Here is an 18,402-nt window from a genome sequence, read left to right as displayed (position 1 = left end):
AGTTATGATGGAAGGACGGTGATGAGCAAAGGAAATTAGAAAAAGCAAATTTCAAAACTTGTAAAAATGGAGATTGTGTCCTTTTCCTCTGAGTTACAGAATTGTTCTAACAGGTATATAATGATCAGTTGAGTGTGGATGCTCGATGCAAGTGGTAGTCTATTGCTTGCTCCTTTGTTTTACTAAGTTTTGGATTGGTTTTTTACGGATTTTCTTTTTGATTTTTGGCTGGATCTAAGATTAAGGGCTTACAGATATTACTGGAAAATTTTATGCGATTTGGATCACAGACACATGAAATATTTCGATTTTTCTGTAGTGAAAAGTGAAATTGGTGTTTATTTTTCGGACAAGTGTGTAAAAGGGCGTAAGTCCATTACAGGTAAATATTGTATTTTCTATTGTATATACATAAGATAGTTAATGTTAATATCTGGACAATTTTTTAATCCCTCTTTCTTTTGACCACCTCAGACCCTCCTCGGATCTGGGGGCCCAATTTTCCTTGTCCCCTTTTTTAAGTCCCCGTTTTTTTACTTTTTTGGATTCCTGCAGAATATCACTTGTGGGGTATCAATTTACTAGGAATTGGGAACTGATCCCATTTCGATTATTTAGACGCGGCTAGCTTTCATTTATTGGTGACATAATGGAGCAGAGCGACCTGATTGGTCAGGGAGTGACTGGACTTCTACCACGTAAAGATACTGACCAGAAAGGAAAAAAACGAATCAGACAATCGTCTTCAGAGGAGGAAATACACTCCAATAGTTTGAAGGAAATAACTAATAGGCTAGGTCAGGCAATGATGTGGCATAAACAGCATTTCGGCAAGGCTATGCTCACATATATGCATGAACACAAAAGAGAGCTTAGGAGCATTTACACTGCTCTCAAGCAGCTGCAGGAAGTGACCACTGTTGTACAGACTGCTAGACAAGCCACTCAAATTGAATACAAGTTTGTTCCCGTGGAACCAGACATACTGAGTCTCGATTTATCAGATGAGTTGATTGAACTTCTTCCACAACGATGGAACACACGGGTCATGAGTAGAGTAAATACAGTGACCCTCCCTGTAGAAGGACAGGCTGACACATGTCAGTTTGTAGAAAAAGTTTGTTGTCAAATCCAAGAGAGCCAAGTCTGAGGGGAAAAACAGGCATGATTGCCCTGGACACATCTTCCATGATGGAAGATGCTGATGACGAGACATCTCACGTAAGAAGGTTTACAATTTTTCACGACACAACTGACGATGAGAAAAAAGCTGCTAGCTGTGCTTTGAACGCAATACGCAGGGTCCTTAAAAAATCGCCGAAAGCGATCTTTATTTTGCCCAGTGGACCGTATGGCAATACTATACGGAAAATACTAATATACCTGCATAGGACCTGTGAGGAACCTGTCTCAGTCGTGGTACCAAGGACGTCTACTTCCGCTCGTCGATCGACGCCGCCGGTCGAGGGAAGTAAAATCGTTGTCATTAAAGCACAAGATAAATCCTATGCTGAGTTACTTAGAGTTATGAAGGATAAAGTATTCAAAGAAGAAGCAGGAGAAGTCCTGTCCTTAGAAAGGGCAGGAACAATGAACTTGAAGTAAGAATTAAAGGCGAAGAATGTGCTTCCCAATTCACGTCTGTACTCCGAGAAAGGACTGCGGAGCTTCAGGTAGACATGAGAACAAGAGGAGACAGGCGTGCAGTTGTGCACATAAAAGATCTTGAGCCTGGTGTAACTGAACGTGATATACAAGAAGCAATAGTCGCGATAGTTGGAAGAGCTGAGACCTTCAAGGTCTCCTCCATAAGGCAAGCTTATGGTAACACACAAAATGCCACTATAATCACCAATTGTAGGGCTGCGGTGAAATTGGTGGTGAATAGAATAAAAGTGGGATGGGTGCACTGCCGTGCATACATCCGAACTGCATACGAGAGATGTCATAGGTGCTGGTCGACTGGGCACAAGAGTATAGACTGCAGGGAATCTGATAGGACTATGCTGTGCTACAACTGTGGCGGGAAAGGACATCTCATCCGCGATTGCAGAGAGCCGATGAAGTGTTTAGATTGCAACAGCGTAGAACACCGCACTGGAGGCACGATGTGCGGACGAAGATCTGATGTCTAGATTCCTATTAATAAATGCTAACCGGAGCTTTCTTTCCCATGATTTAGTGGTGAAGAGGCGGAGGTGGACTTTATTGTATCCACTGAACCTAATTACAATACAGCTGCTAGACAGGATTGGTGGGCAGACTCCGCCGGCGATGTTGCCGTTAAGAATGTTAGCAATAAATACGGGTGGCAACTCCATTATCGGGGTGAAGGTATGATAGCCAAAGTGTTACCGGGTATGGTTTTGATTGCTGGTTACGTTAGCCCTAATGTTGACCTGAATATTTATGAACAATACATTAATGAGCTCTAGGGAGTCGTTGTGCGGTCGCCTAGAAGAGTTGTACTTCTGGGTGACTTTAATTGTAAAACAACAGCAGCTGGTAGTAATTATACTAACAGGCGAGGTGAGATCTTCACGGATATGATGGTGATGACTGGTTTGGTTTGCCTTAACGACGAATCGCATACTTATGAGGCCCGGGGTCATCGCTCGGTACTAGATCTCACTCTAGTAGATAATTGATGGGACCCGACATTGTTTCAGTGGTATGTTATGAGGGCTGAGACGGCAAGCGATTACTATGCTACACTGCTGGTGATGAAAGATACTTTGACGTGTAATGTGGATATACATAGACCATTGCATCTTACTGATAGACAGGTGGAAATAATTGTAGAAAGAGTATCAAGCAAATTGTCTGATGGGAGGACGATTACACCTATGATATTGCAGGACATAATTGTCACAGAGATGGCTAGAATACCTTCGGGTAATAAAAGACGACACCCTATTTATTGGTGGACGGCGGAAATTGCCGATCAGCGTCGGAGGCTCCAATTCTGGCGAAGGAAAAAATGCAGAACTCGTAGAGCAGGAGGATCAACTTATGAAGAGACTATGTTTACTGAGGCAAGACGAACGCTTTAATTAAGCGCTCTAAGAAAGAACGGTGGAAAGAGTTATGTGCTGAACTGGATGCTGATCCATGGGGCAGAGCGTATCATGTCGTGACTAAGAAACTAGGACGTTGCCTGCCTGTCCTTACGTCGGAAAATGCCGCCTTGCAGCTAAAGAAATTGTTCCCTGTGGAAGATTCTGAGATTACTGAATTGGTTCAGTGCGAAAGAGGCAGGTTTACGCAAAAAGAAGTTGCCACGGCAGTAATGAAATTAAAGAATAAAAAGAGTCCGGGGCCTGATGGAATTCCTGCGGCTGTACTCAAGGGGCTCTTTAAAAGAGTCCCTTGGAAATGATGTTGCCAACTTCGCGATTCAGAACAGGACATTCCCGGTTTGTTGGAAGGCCTCGAGTACGGTGTTCTTGCCAAAAAATGCAGTTGGATTCACAGAGGTCGGATACCGTCCCCTTTGCCTAATCAACAGAATGGGCAAGGTGGCTGAAAGACTTATTGCAGACAGAGTAATGCAAGAGCTGAAAGACAGTGATGCTTTACACAAAAACCAGTTTGGATTCATAAAGGGAAGATCTGCCTTACAGGCAATGGATAAAATAGTAAAATGGGCTCTCACAATCAAGAGTGGAACCTGGCGCACGAGGCAGATACCGCTTCTAATTACGTTAGATATCAAGAACGCATTCGGAATGGTTAAATGGGATGCAATCATGTCAGCCCTTAGCAGAAGATGCATTAGCTCTACCCTTCGGAGGCAGATAGCAGAATATCTTTCAGATAGATGGACGACGGTAGATACTTTGGAGGGAACACTAAGACACCAGATCCATGGAGGAGTCCCACAAGGTTCGGTCCTTGGACTACTGTTATGGTTGATTGCTTTCGATGATGTCTTACGACTCAAATTACCAGCGGGGGCTGAGATTGTTGCTTATGCAGACGATTTGGCAATTCTTGTTTGTGCTAGGACCGAGTTAGAGCTCGAGAACCGTGGGAATCGAATATTGGAACTGGTTCACGCCTGGCTTACTGAACAGGGTCTGATGTTATCGTTTGATAAGTGCGAGTATATAATGCTTGCCGGGAAAAGAAATCTACAAGATCTCGTTTTGAGGATAGGTGACCACGAACTGAAAAGAGTTGTACAAACCAAATATCTAGGTGTTATCATAGATAAGTTATTAAATTTCGGTCTTCATGTGATCGATAGATGTAAAGCAGCGGAAAAGACACTTAAGGCTATTCTAGTACTAATGTCTGGGCGCGGGCGCGACGCTCCTCGCTCTTCTAAACGCAGGGTTATGGTTTCTGCCTGTACTTCTGTTTTGCTGTATCCGATTTGGCACCGCGCGATTTATACAGAAAGGAACGCAATACGCATGAGGAGTGTGCATAGACGTGCCTTGGTGGGGGTGACGTATGGATATCGGACGTTATCCTATGAAACGGCATGTGTTTTAGCTTCGGCGATGCCAAATAATAGAAAGATGGCTGCGATTCCAGGGTATGAATCCTCGTGATGCAATCATGGCAGCGTAGATGGAATCAACATCAAGGGGCCGAGTGGACTAAAAGACTGATTGTAGACCTTAACCAGTGGGTGAACCGTAGACACGGGGAAGTCAATTTCCATATTTCGCAGATGATTTCAGGACACGGTAATTTTAAATACTACCTACACCGATTTGGGAGAAGAAATTCCCCATGCTGTATATTTTGGGAGGACGACGACACAGCAGAACACACCATATTTGAGTGTTCGAAATGGACAATTAATAGGTACCGGACGGGTATTCAAGATCTTAGACCCGAAAATTTAATTAGTTTTATGCTAAGTTCCGATCAAAACTGGCGAAAATTCGAAAGTTTTTCACTACTAGTCCTAAAAGAAAAAGACGATATCGGCAGACGAATGGGATATTAGCAGACGGATGTTGAAACCGTAGCACAAAGTTAGTGATGAATATGGATTCCATATGAATGTATCGGATTGCTTGTAGGCGTTTCGCGATTGGTTTTTGTGGGGAATTATTAATAATTCCCAGACCCAGACCCAGACCCACCCCGGTTTCTGGGGTGGGTCTGGGCGACGGCGTTGCCGGACCCTGGTTGCCCGCCCCGGGGACTAGAGGCAGGCGATAATAGAAAAGACAAAAGATCCGATCGGGGAGGCTGACCTGCCGTGCCGGAATTTTAGCCGGTGGGCGGGAAGGCCTCCTTTGAGTATAAGGACACTTCACCGGGTTGAGAATACTTTATTGGATAACCGACCCGGGGGAGTAGGGAGAAAAAAAGGTATATAATGATATCTTCTCTTGGTGTTGTTTACCACAAAAAATTTGTACTTGTAATCATTTTAAAGTAGCTATGTATCATTTTAAGTAGCTATCTTGTTTATTATTCACAACTGGAGGCAGTGTATATACCACTGGAAAGAGCACAAAAAACACTGTATGATTCACTCATAAACCCATTTTCGATAAAAATGGAAATTAACCTCCAGGCTACAGAAATAATATGTAATCCTAACAATATTTTAAGTAAAGTATAACAGTGATGTAATATATAACATTTAGCAAAATTTTAGACTTAAAAGTTTTTAATATTGCTACAATTTTATAAGGCCCTCAACATTACAACTAGTGTTCTCTGTTATCCCCATATTTAAAACAAAAATTTACAATTTTTTTTTTGTCATAATATGATTATAATCATATATTTTAAATTTATATTTTTCAAGTAGACTTTAGTGTACATTACCATTTTGAATTGCCGTTTTGCTCAGTCAGGCAAATAAAATTAACGCAGCATCCAATTTTATAATTTTGAGATTATGTAAATTAGTTCATTACTAGCTAGTGAGAAAACAGTTTTCAGGTGGTGCAAATTTTCAGTGTAGTCAGTGAAGTGGGAAAATTTAAAACTCCTGCATTTAAATAATATTTTAATATGAATGTTTCTACAACATTCTGTTAAATAAGACATGCCATTTTATTACTTAAAAATAACACTTGACAGATGGACACCATTATGATATACATATTCTTGTACTCTTATCAAAGATTTTCCATTAATCTCTGTAACATAGCCTATGTAATGCGTACAACTTCTTGAATTTTTAATTTTAGTTTAGCTATTGTTTGTGGTGGCTCGGTGTACACCTTTTTCTTCAGCAAACCCCTAAGAAATATTGGCATGCAGACAAATCAGGAGATCTATCTGGCCAAACAATATCCCCATTTTTGGATATGAATGGTTTAGAAAGAGTTCTCTTACAGTACCAAATTCGAGCAGCAGTATGACTTGTAGCACCATCTTGCTGGAACCATGTGATTTTTAGAAATTGAGTTCTTGCCTCAAAAATGTGGCTTGATTATTGCATTACAGTAATACTTAATAGTTAATGCAATACAGTAATGGTTGTAATATTTTTTCAATTGTCTTGAAAAAAATAATGATCCAATAATGCCAGATGATGAAAGTGCACATCAACTGCGGACCTTTGGACTATACAACAGTTTCTAACGTAACTGAAGTGGATTTTCAAGCCTCCAATATTGACTATTGTGCCTATTTACGTAACAACTCGTAAAATGAGCAACTGGCGAAAATGAGCTTCATCTGACATATGTTAGATTAAGTTCACACCACGTAAATGTTCCAACATTTCTTGATAAAAATTCATATGAGCCACCAAATCATCATTTTTCAATTCCTAAACAATGTGAATTTTATAGGAGGGAAAACTTAATTCCCTATATAAGATTCGTCTTATTGATTGATGGATCAATCAATATCCACGATAATGCATGTTTAATCTCAGAATGTTTTGGATTGCATGTTATGGCAGATTGAACTCTGAATGTTTTTGCTGCTGCTTTATTTTAAATTTAATGCTGACCCAGTTTCCTCATACTTTTTTACCCATCAGTTAATTGTATGAACAAGCGGTACAGATCCATGATGAAATATTAAAAAGATTGTGAAATAGTGTTTGTACAGTTGTCGTGGAGTCATTTTTATAAAACAATGTAACATAGAAAGCACAATATGCACCTGACCACTGTTCCATGTTTACTAAGTAACATTAAATGACACAATATTTCATCAAGTTTAGTGACTTCACCCAAATGTAAAATGAATAACCAAGCTTTATTTTCCCACTTTACTGACATGCCCTATGTAAAAAGTACCAGAGTAAAAATTCTGTCAGAAACAAAAATTGAAAATTTTAATTTCTGAATATAAGGTACAGTTAGTTAATTCAATTTTTCATAAGCTGAAAGTTCAGTTGAGATTAGGTTAAATAATTATAATAGGTTTAATGATAGGTTAATTAACTGAATTAAATATTTTTTTTATTAATAAATTTGTCTACTTTTACATTATTTTCCTACCTGCAGTTGGCATTGAAATGGAAGTCTTGCTATTGGAATTAATGGTAAGTTGTCTGTGATACTGGAACTCTAAAATAGAAAGATTTTCAATTAACTTTTTCATCTTAAGATTTGACAAAATGTTTTTAAAAATATTTACTTCAACGTTTGAATATTTTCTGCTTTAATTTGTATCCTGGTATTTAGTTATGTATTGCTTAATCAGCTTTGTTTTTTTCAGCTTTCTTTTCTATTAGCTTATTGCAGAGATGTAATACTTTTCCATAAAAAAAAACTTTTTCTTGTGAGATCAAAGAATATTGTTATAGGCCATGAAGCTAACCTGCGGAAGAAATAATCTTACCATCAACCAAACACAATAAGGTGTCAAAATGCTGATCATTGTTCAGTTTATTCACCCTAATTGAAAACTGGTTTTGTTGTTACTTTCCTTGGTAATAACAGTTTTTTCCAGAGGGTGAAAGGATTTTCCTACTGCTATTTGCTGTTAGGTTCTGTGATATTATGCTTCTTAAATTGTAATTAAATAAAATGAAAAAGTGGCATTAATTTGATCATACATTTTTTGTTTGGAAAGTTTTGATCCAAGTAAGTGATATCCACTATGAATAACTATAATCAACAAGTTAAGTAAGTGCTTTCAAAATTTTGTACTGTTTGGATGTTAAATTAACCAGAAAAATTGCATATAACTGAATGAAGAAAGAAAATAATACTAATACAGATTTACTGAAAATTGTTTTATTGAAAAACAAAAATTCAGGTTTTAACAAAATTTTGAACTTATTTGACAATTTGAATGTTGAGTTTTATAAATCATATTTAAATATTTTTGGTCAATTTTAGATAATTAATTTTTACAGATATTTCTATATTTTAAAAATATTTAAGTATATTAATTGAATTTATTTTAAAGAAACTAATATTTTCCTTACTATACTAGATTTTTTGAGAATAACTTTACAAAATAAGTAAAAAAATTATCTTCTTTCCACACATTTGATGTAATCTTTTTGATTCTAAAGAATGGACAAAAAGCTCTCTTACATATTTAAAAAGTAAAAGTCTTGTTGTTAATCCAGTTACTTCAGACTGCTCACTCTAACTGATGGTTAAGTTACTATTGAAGTTGACTAATATGATCTTGCCAAGCTATAACTGAAAATTTACAAAAAGGAATAGGAAGGAAAACGAAAATTTTGAAAAGCCCATTTTAAAAAATGTATAAATTGAAGAAAAGAGAAATTATGTATGTTTTATTTCAACAACTAACTACATTACAGCTGATTTAATAGACTTAATGAAAGAGAAAAAAAGAAAAAGTTAAAATTATTTTTATGTATGACTTATAATAAGGTAGGCTACAAGATCTGATTGCCTATAATGATTTAATCCGAGTTATATAAATAAATTATATAATCCTACTATAAAAAGTTAGATTGAAAGATTGTTCATTGGAATCTTCTGAGTAGAATAAAACTTAAATTAGGAAACTGAAAAAAGTGATTTTTTATATCAGTTTCAAAAAATTACAAATAGTAGTAAAGTTAAAAGATAATTTAGGTTGATTTAATTATGATACAATTTAATTATAAATAAAATTGCAGAAGTTTTTTTTTTTTTACTAAAATAAACAAGTCTAAATAAAATATGTGAGCTCATTTGTTACCTTAAATAATTCATTACTAATAAATTTCATTGTCTAATATAAATCCTTAGAATGAGATAATGTAGAGTTTAATGTATTGTACTTAAGAATGAGTGTTGGATCTTGGTAGAGGCAATAATGTAGTGATATTTATTAATAAAAATACTTTCCTTAGGAACTCCAGACTTAGTCCCTTCCTTAAGGGACTTTAAATCTGAAGTATAATGCTTTTTGTTATATTCCTCCTCAGTATAATATCAAGACTGAATTTTTTGTAAGAGATTGAACCAGCTATATTTTACTGCAATTGCTTCTCAATCTGGTCCAATATTTATGAACTACCATTCTCTTGTTGGATTAAAATTGCCAGCATGTACTGGCAAGGTGATCCTTGCACGTAACCAACTACAGGTTCACATATTTCATGAACAATGGATGCAGCTGTCCACAGTTGTAAAATTTAGAAGATTGAACTAGATATTTGGAGACTGATAGGATTTCATATAAATAAATCAAAGCTGCTATCTCTTACTTTAATTCTAATTTCATTATCAGCCAACTTAGCACAAGTCCTTATTTACAATGAAATAAACAATTTGTTCTGGGAAATCTATGAGATTTCCCAAATTTCTCATGTGGTACCAATATGTGTAGACTACATGTTACATAAAAAACAGAAAAATATAAAAATCACACCTAAAAATAGAAAATAAATAATGCTAGCATAAGTAGGTCAAAATTTATACAAAATCATCAACATTTTTAAGAAAAAAGTAATTGTAACTTTCTTCAAAATATTAAATAAAACACTAACGAACACAACCCTCTCTTTTTCCACCGTAAGTATTACTTCAGAGGATGATATGTATGAATATAAATGAAGTTTAGTCTTGTACAGTCTCAGGTCAACCATTCCTGAGATGTGTGGTTAATTGAAACCCAACCACCAAGGAACACTAATTTCCATGATCTAGTATTCAAATCTGTATAAAAGTAACTGCCTTTACTAAGATCTGAACCTTAGAACTCTCGACTTTGAAATCAGCTGATTGCGATGACGAGTTCACCACTCGATCAACCTGATGGGTTAACAAATACAACCCAAGAATATGAAATTGTACTGACTACTAATTATTAAATGTACTTCAGAGAGTCAGGAGACTTTCATAGATATGACCACTTCAAGCACAACAAAATCAATATGTTCTGAACACTTGAAGACTTTTGCATGCCGTATCAAACATAATATTTGACCCCATACCTTTGATGTCTTGCTAATCACTTCTAAGATGATTACCATTAACAAGTCCAATGGTGAACGAATAATTCAGGAAAAACAACTCCATATTTTGAATATGAATCATTTTATGTGATGTGCCAAAAAAGTGGTTTCATTTATATACTATATTTAAAACTGGTTAACAAATTCATATACAGTAAATACATACTATAAATATAGTCAGGTTAAAATTTGTTTCACTGATTTATTGGATGTAGCCTACAATTACAGGATCTTTTGATATTACACAAAATATGGTAATATTTACAAGGCAATAAAAAAACTTGGCGTAAAATAATTTTTCAGTGAAATTTATTACAATATAAGTATAAAGGTCAACATATCAGGTCCAGTTATTCGGGCTTGGCATATTGATGGTTATGGCAACCAATTCAAAATTTAGAATCATTTCAGGTAATGACAATTAATTTTATATTTTTAATTTGTCCTTGCTAATTTTTTAATTACATATTATTTTTACTTTTATAGACTCACATGTGTTTACATGTACTTTATTAATAAGGTGATACTGCCAAGTAAATGTCAGACTCTTGAGAGGAATAAATTTATGTTGTTTAGTCTATTTACTCTACTACAGTATAACCAGTCAGTCAGGAGACGGAGTAAACTTAACTATTTAAATAATTAATTGGGCTACTTGGAGAAATTGACGAAAAAAGAGGATGAAAATAAAGGATTAGATTTTGATAAATATCGTAAAGAGAAATGAAAAAAATCATAGAATTTAAAAAATTGATTTGAAATAGGAAATAATAAATAGAAATAATGTAACCTGATCTAAAAAATATTTTACAGAGAAATCTATAACATAAAAATAAGTATATTAATTGGAGTATTAATACTCTAATTACTGGAGGTAATTAGGTCCCAGAGGTTAAAAAAAAAAGAAAAAAGTATTAATAAAATATAATAACTAGTAAACTATTGTTAATATTATTTTTTCAGTAGATAATAAATCGCTTACCTCTTTAATAATTTTGTTAATAGCATGAATTATAGCACACATAAATATCACTGAGTTAAATATAATCAACAAATTAACTAGCGTTTGTGATTTCAGCCCAAAAAAATAGTATAAATACATAAAAGAAAACATGCTATATAATGAAAATAAAAAGAAGCAAGCCAGCCGAATGTTGAATGCAGATTTCATATTATACCCAGCTTTGCGTAATTTACTGTGTAGGATTCTTAAATGTTCCAGTTGTTGAGCATCACAGTTACTACTAAGTAATATTTCTGACCACTTTGCTGATAGCTGCCTGAATCTGCTCGCTAGCTCATCAGCCAAAATAGTAAAAAAACAAAAAGTTGAAAAGTGTGCAGTTTCAGTAAAAAACAAAAACAAACCCAATCTTAAGAATGCCCAGTTGAAGATAAATCCATTATGAAGATATGCCATTATTAAACCCATAAATAAACTATAAAAAGTGTACACAATTATTGATAAATTTACAGATTTATTATGGAAAAAACCATTAGTGTATGCATCAAAATCTGATAACTGACAAACCATTAAATATAATTCATTTTCTGAAAAAATGCAAGCGATCATAATAGTCATATGAATAAAAAGAAGTGTATTATCCAGCTTGATTGTTAAGTATGTGTTTTTTGTGTAATATAATATCGCTAATATTGTGCAGCCCCATACCCAGCTGAATTTATTCAACCTATTCTGTTGAAATCTGTTATTTACAGAAATTGGTATTACAGAGAAACCTAGCACTCTACTAAAAATAATCATTGATTTCAAACTGCTCATAATTTGTGATTCTGCTTCCATAATTAATTACGCTAAAATAAGTTTCTTTATCAAACAAAGAACTGGTAAAATGTTTATTAATATCTCTTAAATAATTCTTGTTACTACACTTGGAGCAGAAAAGTTGAAAACTGATCTTAAAGACAAAATATAGTTTCAATAAAAATACCTTGCTGAATAATTTCATCGACTAGCTAGTTACAAATATATAATACCTTAGTCTAATCAATATTAACTAGAAATTAAATAGACTGATTGAATACTGTTTTACTAGTGGCATAAAACTTGTTCAAATTACTATTTAAAAAAATTTTTAATAATGATAAAATATGTATAATAATAATAATAGTAACAAAATTAATTAATTTAACATTCTAAAATGAAACTAAAAAAAAGCACAAAACTGTGACTTAGGTGATAAAACTTTTACAATGAGTAATCTTGTATTTTATCAGTAAAGTTTGATAAATTATTAATAAATATTAAAAAATCTATTGAGTGCTTTTTTCCACTTAAAATTATTGTTTTTAATAATTCATCAGTATAATATTTTCCCTTCTTTTAATCTTATTGTTTAATTTACATTCAATTTGTGAAAATACAAGATATATTATTATCAGGTAGAAAGGTAGAACTTTTACCATTTATGAATTTGAAATCCATTTGTTCATAAACCTTGAAAAACAAAACAAAAAAAAATCTTTTATTTCTTGATCAGAATTGAATTTAATATTGTGTATAAGTATTCCAGAATTGATTATTCATTTTTTAGTGAACCTCACAGATTTTAATTTTTGCCCCTGATCCAAGCAACAGCATTTTTTTAAAACTTTGATCAATACTTTAATGTAATCTATCCTTTTGAAGAAAAGAATTCATTTGAATAGCAGGAATATCAATTAATATTGTCTTTAATAATGAATGAAATGGATATTTGGTATAATTTTAACATTTTTGTGTAATGGAATGACAGAACATGATTCTTTAGAATTATTGAATCTGTCGCTTTTAGAGTATTGGCTTTTTTCTCCAAAGGATGTTTAAATTTAATTAGCAGCATCTCTTGAGCAAAGTTGCCAGTGACGCTGTTATTAATGCACCCCTCCTAAAAAGTTTTGGTTACCGATGATGTTCCTAATTGGCTGCAGAATGTCTTTGTGACAAAACAGCTGCAGTATTATGTCGATTAAAAATTTTTAATTTGTTGTTCGATATGCCATTGTACAATTATGATTATGGAAATTTTCATTCTTTTTTAAGACTAAATCTTTTTATATTCATGAGTTATTTGCAAAGGGTTGTACTGAAATTTTTAGGATGTTAATTAGGAAACAGAATTAGTGTTTTATTATGGTTTTTGATCTGAAAAGTTAAATAAAATAGGTCCCAGAACCTATACTATTTTTTAAAAACTATATTTTTTGAGAAATCTTGAGTGCAAACCAATAAATTTTGGTTAAAAACCCTGTTTTTTATGTTTGATGTACAATCAATTTATTAAATGGTTAATAAATACATAAAACTTTTAAACAAAACCTCTACAGAACTTAATTCTGAAAAAATAGTGTAAGATAAGTTGAATTAAACAGAGAAAACTTATAACTAAAACATTATCTCCCTATGTTTACTGACTGGAAAGTTGTTGCTGAATGTTGTGGTTCTTTGTCAGAAATTACATATTAAATCAGACAACAGAACTATTTGCCTAACAGCACAACATATTTGGAATTTGCACATATTTGATAATAATTTTCTTTTAAATGAAATTTTTTTTTTTTAACTGAACTAATAGTATTCCTTTAATTAATTAAAAATAATAATATTAATGTGTGCAAATAATATGCTCTTGAATAATAATTTACATTAACTTCTCCATAGAATCATTTTATTCTGATTTTATTTATTTAGTGGTGTTACAAATTTGCTTTACTATTATTTTATTTATCTTATATATTTATTATTTTTATGTATTAATGTGGACATTGATCAATTATAATTTTCTATATGTATACTTCATAATTAACTGTGTGACATTGCTAAATTCAGAGTATTACCTCTGTTTTCCTTGATCCATTCAAGAAAATGCTGAGGTAGTTCTCATCGAAGAAATAGAAAACAGATCCATTCCTAATGTGATTTATACAATATTATACTGAATTGGTTGTAATTATAAATAATTTTCAATTTTTTTCTACAATTGAATATAAGATACAGGTGATTATTCATCGGTTTTAAAGGAGCTTCTAATTAGATTCTTTTTATTAGAACTATGTAGTAATACTAGGCAATTCATTTGTTACTTTTCCAATTACATAATTATGCTGTACTATGTAGTACAATATCCTAATTTGGGAGAAATTTTGCACATCAGAGTTTTGCAGATCTTGACTATGATGCCACTCAAAAAAAAAAATATCAGAAAGGGTTTAGATACTTAAGTTTGTATTTTCATATGTTTTTTGCTTGATACTTACAAACTGGGTTGACCGATTCGGATGAAATTTAGCGTGCTAGTTTCTATATATGGGACATTGATGCTATTCAATTTTGGTCATAATCGGTCAAGGGGGGCAGGGAGATACGGACATTACAGGTCTTGTTTTTTTTTATCACAAAATAAAATATTGATACCGTGATTACATCATTTGATTGTACCGAAGCAACACAGGACGACAGGAACATTAACATATATAAACAAGCACAGCACAAATGAAATTTTATAGCTTAATATAAACAAATAAATTTTTCAACGTTACCATCACAAAAAGTAACCGTTAAAAAACGTTTTCAAATAAGTTCTAAAAAGTTGTATTTGTAGAATTTGTTCGATTTGTTATTTCAAACGTTTAAAATAAGTAGTTCGGTTTATCATTTTAAAGCGATTAATTCATAAATTACTAACTGTAATAAATGCGGAAACACGACTTTGTGGCCTTTTTTATTTTATTATTTAATTTCTTTTGTAAAGCTGTTTATTAATGATAAAAACGTAATTTCGACCTATATTCTAGATCGAAATTGGATATAGCAATTTTTTTGAAAGGACCGCTCTTGTCGGAGTACTGAACAATGTGACCTGAAATTTTATTAGTGTCAAGATAAGAATCCATAAATAAACCGTACATTTTACTACGATTTTTTGTCGAAGTTCTACAAGCCGGAAATGGAGTAAAGGTCGAATTTCCATGTTTCCTCGAAAATGTAAACATTGCATTTATTGTTTGAATAAATTTTGTATAATGAGATGTAGAAAGAAACAAATCTGATTTGGCATACATTTCTCTTTATGATGAATAGTTGAAAAGTTATGGCAATCTAAGTTCAGGTACGTTCCTGATGTCTTGCTATTAATTTAGATTAATAGCAAGGCTTTAATTTAGATTATCTATCGTTCAGTTTTTCTAATAGTTATTCTCAAAGGCTTCTCTTTACTTTAGTCGAGTCTTAAATAGAAATTTCGGGATTAAAATAACTCGTTTTTTTTCTAAACGAATTAAATGCCCAGTAACTATTAGAATAAATTATTTTTTTGCTTCTTTTTCACTTTTTTTACGAATGTTCAGAAAATTTGCTACTGTTAGTGAAAAATACCAAACTGACATATTTTTTATGACTGAATACTTCGTTTTATTCAGATTCTTGTAAAAATGCTTGATAATTTAGGTATCCATTAGTAACAAAAAATAATTACTTTAGTAATAAGGTAACTCTTATAAGGCACTTGTATTAGTGAAAATTACCATATCTTGCGCAACTCATTTAATTTGGATCAAGAGAGCAATAATAATGCTGGGAGAAAATAAAGTGCTGTTTGTGCTTTGTAGAGAGGGGGACCATTAAAATGTTACATTATTACGATGATGTTACTGCGTTTCTTCTTTCTCTGTCGTCGATCAGTTTACTCACTTCACTATGTCGTCACTTCAAACATTGGTTGCTATTCAGTCCGGTGGCGAGCTTAGGAACACGAAGTAGGTAGCCGGACGTCTGAATTGTGTTGAGGAAAATATTCAATTACGCAATCTTACGTTCGTTACAATTAGACATTTTTTGTTAAATAATTTTCTTATTGAGTTAAATATAATGCCATTTAAAATACAATTCGTCTGAAACCGTTGCCCGTTACGCGAGTGTTAGTGGTATTAAATGGTATTATACCACATTCGGTATGTGCCAAGTACATTCGTGATTTAAACAAGGTTAGTAAATAATTTGTGTATTTTGAAATTAAGCTAGTAAGTAAATACTATTGTTTACTGCAACTATTGCATTAATAACTGGATTACCTTAACTGTTGCATTAATTGCAATAACGTATAATATGAACGACTATATTATTCGTTAAACAGTAAGATGAGAAACGTAGTTTCAACGTAAAAATTATTGTTTTAAAATACCTGATTTGAAAGATAATTATAATTTTTACTACTTCAAAGCCGTTATTCATGGGTTTATGAGTATGTAAAATTTCATAGTACTCGTTATATATTTTGTGTTAGTACTAACTGTGTAGTTAAAAATAGCTTTATAATTATACATTCCATTGATAAAAAAATTATTAAAGGTAGTAATGTTAAATTTATGTTCCACATACTGATTACAGGTGTGTTTCAATAATACATTGTCTCTTGGCAAGAAAGGTACATTGACTTGTTACATTAAACTGAACAGCTTTTTTAGAGCGTGAGGCATGTAAAAAAAGCACTGAGTTGCTTTCTCTGATAGTAATGACGTTAATATATATATATATATATATATATATATATAATTTAATATTGTATATGTAAAACTAATATATGTGTATGAGGGTACTTACGTATTAACGCCACCGCAGCTACAGCTTTATTTAAAAACAAAGTAGTCAATCGGATTTCGGTGGAAAATGATCCGAAACAGATTCAAAACAGAATATAAATGGTTATTTATATTTATTTATTTTATAAATATTATTTAACCAAACTTAACCTACGCTAGCTTCGCTCGCTAACCTTTAATCAATGATTAATAATCAAATTGCAATTACTGAATTTATTAAATAAATACTCAAAAAATTACGGTGTTAATTAGTCAAGGTTAGCGATCGTAGGTTAAGTTTGGTTAAATTATATTTATAAAATAAATATTTATTTATGTTAAACTCTATATCTGCCCATTTTCCACCAAAATCCGATTGACTTTGTTTTTAAATAATGCTGTAGCTGCGGTGGCGTTAATACGTAAGTACCGGTATGCGTTACATTTTTATACTGTGGAACTTTTTTTCTCCCCAATATTTTTTTTAATTTCTTCATTCTGTTGGTTTTTTCTTCCTATACTCCTGTTACCCTTATTTTCTGTAAACTTAGATTCTTTGATTCATTTTCTAACTTTGTCTCTATTTAAACAGGTTTCTTTGGAGATTTTTACAATTTTAAGGTCGTTTTCGACTTCTTTAAACCGGCTGTTTTAATAGTTGTTCTGTTATAAAAGTTAAATATTTGTTTTGTTAATCTGTTTTCGCTCATTCTGTATAAATACCCGTAAAAAATTGTAATCGTCTTCTCCGGACGGTGTTTTTATAATTTTTTCTGTAGTTTTATAAATTTCAGTTTCACTTTTTAGTTTATAAATTCCGTCCTGGTATTTTTTTTTTTTTGTCTTCAGTCATTTGACTGGTTTGATGCAGCTCTCCAAGATTCCCTATCTAGTGCTAGTCGTTTCATTTCAGTATACCCTCTACATCCTACATCCCCAACAATTTGTTTTTCATACTCCAAACGTGGCCTGCCTACACAATTTTTCCCTTCTACATGTCCTTCCAATATTAAAGCGACTATTCCAGGATGCCTTAGTATGTGGCCTATAAGTCTGCCTCTTCTTTTAACTATATTTTTCCAAATGCTTCTTTCTTCATCTATTTGCCGCAATACCTCTTCATTTGTCACTTTATCCACCCATCTGATTTTTAACATTCTCCTATAGCACCACATTTCAAAAGCTTCTAATCTTTTCTTCTCAGATACTCCGATTGTCCAAGTTTCACTTCCATATAAAGCGACACTCCAAACATACACTTGCAAAAATCTTTTCCTGACATTTAAATTAATTTTTGATGTAAACAAATTATATTTCTTACTGAAGGCTCGTTTAGCTTGTGCTATTCGGCATTTTATATCGCTCTTGCTTCGTCCATCTTTAGTAATTTTACTTCCCAAATAACAAAATTCTTCTACCTCCATAATCATTTCTCCTCCTATTTTCACATTCAGCGGTCC

The 18,402-nt window shown here is 32.8% G+C and overlaps 1 protein-coding gene across 17 annotated transcripts in view; it reads left to right on the top strand.

The window, feature by feature from the left end:
• The first annotated feature begins 15,996 nt into the window (after positions 1–15,996).
• LOC142324946 (uncharacterized) overlaps positions 15,997–18,402 on the top strand; it is a 113,201-nt gene continuing 110,795 nt past the window's right edge. For 6 of the 17 annotated variants that reach the window (XM_075366229.1, XM_075366244.1, XM_075366237.1 and 3 more), the window contains exon 1: positions 16,027–16,348. The gene's annotated coding sequence lies outside the window, so the exon portion shown is untranslated. Of the gene's footprint in view, positions 16,349–18,402 lie in introns of all 17 variants that reach the window. The other 11 variants (XM_075366159.1, XM_075366140.1, XM_075366149.1 and 8 more) reach the window with 6 other exon arrangements.

Source organism: Lycorma delicatula, chromosome 1, assembly GCF_047948215.1.
Source record: "Lycorma delicatula isolate Av1 chromosome 1, ASM4794821v1, whole genome shotgun sequence".
NCBI classification, from domain to species: Eukaryota; Metazoa; Arthropoda; class Insecta; order Hemiptera; family Fulgoridae; genus Lycorma; species Lycorma delicatula.
Note: the sequence above shows the minus strand (reverse complement) of the source record. Positions and strands in the feature narration are given on the sequence as shown.